Consider the following 4,558-nt stretch of genomic DNA (forward strand, 5'->3'; position numbering starts at 1 on the left):
CGGCGAGTCGGTGATCTTGGCCTTCGGGGCGGAGAGTGCACAGTGGTTGCACCCCCACCGGTCTTGTCGCCACCGGCTCGTGCCTGGCTGACTTGCCGCGGCTGCGACGTGCTCGGCTGCCGTTGAGTGTCGCCGTTGGCGAAGCCGATGAGACTCTGAATGGTGGCCCTCCAGTCGTCGATCTTGTCTGCCGTTGGAGGGTAGTCCAGGAGCAGTTGAGCTCGCGCCAAACCTTCTGCTGTAGTGGCGGGTGGCGGTGGCGAACGGTGCGAGGAGCAGGATATGCTCGGACTTCTAACTATGTTAGAAGGAGCAGTATCTCGTCCAGGCGACCGTGCCTCGCTCGTGCCAGCATGTTGGCGTGCATGCTGGTCTTGAGCACTCCGAGATCCACCAGCTCGATCTTGGTCCAGCAAACGCATGGTACCGTGAGTACCATGACGCTGCCGGTCCCGCGCCTCCTGAGATGGGCGCGGTGCATGTACGGACGCCGAGGTCTTGGAGTGCGCCTGGTCGTTGTGGGAGCCGGCTACGCCCCCGATGGGCAGCGCAGCCTTGTCCTTGGACCTGGCAGCACCGTGAGCTCCCTCGTCGACGCCCGTTCTTCCGCCGGCGTCTGCCCCATCAGCCGTTTGCTCCGGCGGTGGTGGGTTCGACGCGGACGGAGCAGCCGCCTCCGAAGCCTTCTTCTTCGGCGGCATGTCGATGAAGATGATGAAGATCTAGCTCGTGTGAACGCCGGATCTGGTTCACACAACCTCGACACCCCTACCTGGCGCGCCAAGGATGCCGGGGGACTAATCCACGACACCTATGGGACCGGCGGGCCGAGTCCCTTTCGGTTCGGCGGGGGCGAGGGTCGCACGAAGAGCGGATCGAGGCGAAGCACACGAGCAGTTTACCCAGGTTCGGGCCGCACGGATGCGTAAAACCCTACTCCTGCTTTGTGGTTTGTATTGAGTTCTTGCTCGGGAGCGCGGAGTGCTACAGTACACCCCAGCAGCTAACGAGACCGAGCATAAGTGTTCTCTTCCTCCCCCCCTCTACGTTGCGCATGGGCCTCCTTTTATATGCTCAAGGGGTCACCGACAGGTGGCAACGTAGACAAGGGTAAAAATGGAAAGGTGTTGCGGTTGGTACAGCTACCTGCTACAGTGTATCATACCTAACCCTAACGGCAGGGGACCAGGGCATTAAATGCCCGTCTGCGTCGCCTAAATAGTGCAAAAGGGACCGTCAGGGACGCCACCGCTCTCCACGATGGCAATCTTGTCAGCGCCGCTTACCACCGCGCACCGCTGGCTGCACAGCCTCCCGCCACGTACGCCTGGAAGGGTCCCACAGCGACACGTTGGTGGATGTGTTGGAGCGCGGACATAGAGTGGTGGCTTGCCGCGGCAAGCGCCTTGCCGCGGTCGTTGTCTTGTCGCGTCCGGGAGCTTGTCGCTCACCGGGCCTTGCCGGGACGCGTGGCGCGTCGCGGCAAGTTCCTTGAGATGCCTTGGTTGGCCTTCCCGGCAAGCTCCTCTTGCCGGGGTCTTGTCTCCTTGGCTTGGATACTTTGTCCTTGAATGGCTGTAAAGGAACCACGGAGGACCTTGGCGGTCACCCGGCAAGCCTTGCCGCGGTATGCTGCGACTGCCCGTGCACAAGTTCGGGATACTAGGGTACCCCTACTCTAGTACACCGACAGGAGCCCCCGGGCCAAGGATGCCGGGGTTCTAATCCACGAGCACCTATGGGACCGGCGGACCGAGTCCCTTTCGGTTCGGTGGGGGCGAGGGTCGCACGAAGAGCGGATCGAGGCGAAGCACACGAGCAGTTTACCCAGGTTCGGGCCGCACGGATGCGTAAAACCCTACTCCTGCTTTGTGGTTTGTATTGAGTTCTTGCTCGGGAGCGCAGAGTGCTACAGTACACCCCAGCAGCTAACGAGACCGAGCGTGAGTGTTCTCTTCCTCTCCCCCCTCTACGTTGCGCATGGGCCTCCTTTTATATGCTCAAGGGGTCACCGACAGGTGGCAACGTAGACAAGGGTAAAAATGGAAAGGTGTTGCGGTTGGTACAGCTACCTACTACAGTGTATCATACCTAACCCTGACGGTAGGGGACCAGGGCATTAAATGCCCGTCTGCGTCGCCTAAATAGTGCAAAAGGGACCGTCAGGGACGCCACCGCTCGCCACGATGGCAATCTTGTCAGCGCCGCTTACCACCGCGCACCACTGGCTGCACAGCCTCCCGCCACGTACGCCTGGAAGGGTCCCAGAGCGACACGTTGGTGGATGTGCTGGAGTGCGGACACAGAGTGGTGGCTTGCCACGGCAAGCGCCTTGCCGCGGTCGTTGTCTTGTCGCATCCGGGAGCTTGTCGCTCACCGGGCCTTGCCGGGACGCGTGGCGCGTCGCGGCAAGTTCCTTGAGATGCCTTGGTTGGCCTTCCCGGCAAGCTCCTCTTGCCGGGGTCTTGTCTCCTTGGCTTGGATACTTTGTCCTTGAATGGCTCCAAAGGAACCACGGAGGACCTTGGCGGTCACCCGGCAAGCCTTGCCGCGGGATGCTGCGACTGCCTGTGCACAAGTTCGGGATACTAGGGTACCCCTACTCTAGTACACCGACAGGAGCCCCCGGGCCTGGGCCATACACGGTGCGGAGCGTTGTTGGGCCAGGCCCAAAACAGGGCACGGGCACGCGCGGCCTGGGTTACGCCGTATTTCTCCCTGTATCCACCGCGCCCTCCCCGAACGGCACGCGTTGAATGCGGCGTCGTGGGATAGATCGTGGGTGGTTTCTTTATTCGGAAAGGCGGAACGTCCGCCCCCTCCCTCTTTATAAGCATGGGAAACAGGGATAGTTCGCCCATTCGCCGGTTGCTACTCCAATCTCGGAAACCTCCGCCGCTCCCTCGTCTTCCCAAAGCTGAAAGAGAGCAGCGCTCCGCCCCCCATCGCCACTAGCACCACCAACGCCATCGACCTCCTCCACCACTTCCGCCATGGCTCCGAGAGCCGAAAAAGGGAAGGTTGTGAAGTCGACCGAGGAGCAGCGGCTTGCGGTGTTGCGAAAGGAGCGGTCAATCTCCCCCCCCAAGCTCGCCGCGAGGGAGCTGAGGGAGAATTACTACCTCTTCTGGTCGACGGAGACGCGAGCGCATCCGCGCACGAAGGTACTTCCAGCCGCCGCTTGGAAAATGGCTCCAAACGGATATCCTTTCTTCGCCTTGTTCTTCTACTGCGGGCTCTGCCCGCCCTTCTCTGAGTTTTTCTGCGATATTATGAACACCTACGGGTTCCGCCTCCTTGACTTCACCCCCAATGCTGTTCTGACCATGGCAGTCGTTGTCTTGTCGTGTCCGGGAGCTTGTCGCTCACCGGGCCTTGCCGGGACGCGTGGCGCGTCGCGGCAAGTTCCTTGAGATGCCTTGGTTGGCCTTCCCGGCAAGCTCCTCTTGCCGGGGTCTTGTTTCCTTGGCTTGGATACTTTGTCCTTGAATGGCTCCAAAGGAACAACGGAGGACCTTGGCGGTCACCCGGCAAGCCTTGCCGCGGGATGCTGCGACTGCCCGTGCACAAGTTCGGGATACTAGGGTACCCCTACTCTAGTACACCGACATTGTGTAACTTTGATTCAATAAATAAATTATATAAATCAGAACCTATTGTGGTATATGCCAAAAGGGTTTGGTATATACAAACATGCAGCACTGAAATTTCTATTAGATGTCTCTTAATTTGTGAAATATTGCACCAACATTCAACTCTGAAACTATACTCATTGCTCTAACGACAGTACGAATGTACAACACTAGGTTTGATTTGGTTTGAAATGCCTAATTAAGTTCAATCTTAATAATTTCTTACCTTTGCCTTGTGTAAAAATGCAGTTGTGCGATCCATGTTTCATCCTATCGTGGAGATCTCTCGAGCTCCAAATTACTGGAAGCACATGAAAATGCAGGTTTTGATTGATGAATTGGTTGACTTAGCACCCATGAACTCGAGCTGAAGTAGCCCTGTAACGAGCCAGGCCATGCAAGATACAAATAATTGTTGTCTTGGCATTATCTCTTCATGGTGTTTAGATTGTACTATAAATGCTGAACAAATATTGTAATATGATAGATGACAGTGAAATGCAGAATTTTGAGAGCTCATATGTGTGGGGTATGTTGCCTTTGATGCAGATATGAAATTAAATAGGTATGCATTGACTCATCAGGAGAGAAATTTACGTCAATGTGTTTAATCTCAATATAAGCTTTCATTAGGTAAGTTTGTAATTTGCAGAGTACTAGATCCTAATAACATGATTTAAACTGGCACAATATATGGAAGGTGCTACGAATCATTGGTGGAATTAAAAGTAGCTATATGTGGATCAAAATTTAAAGATTTTGATATTCAAATTTTTATCTCGAATGAGACGTGCATTGCACGTGCAAGCTTACTAGTCTCCTATAGTATCCTGTGAGTCCAAGGAAACTGCATATCTTTCCAACTGAGGTGGGTGCCAACCACTCTGTGACAGACCGAACCTTAGTAGGGTCTACTGCTATACCTT

At 55.9% G+C, this 4,558-nt stretch overlaps 1 long non-coding RNA gene across 1 annotated transcript; it reads left to right on the top strand.

Annotated features, from left to right (window-relative positions):
• Positions 1-1,721: 1,721 nt before the first annotated feature.
• Positions 1,722-4,151, top strand: LOC147976676 (uncharacterized). Its single transcript, XR_015602166.1, has 2 exons — positions 1,722-1,831; positions 3,882-4,151. It is a non-coding gene; the product is annotated as an uncharacterized LOC147976676 (long non-coding RNA).
• The last annotated feature ends 407 nt before the right edge of the window (positions 4,152-4,558 follow it).

Source organism: Triticum urartu, chromosome 4A (assembly GCF_056163025.1).
Source record: "Triticum urartu cultivar PI428250 chromosome 4A, HENAU_Tu73, whole genome shotgun sequence".
Taxonomy (NCBI): domain Eukaryota; kingdom Viridiplantae; phylum Streptophyta; class Magnoliopsida; order Poales; family Poaceae; genus Triticum; species Triticum urartu.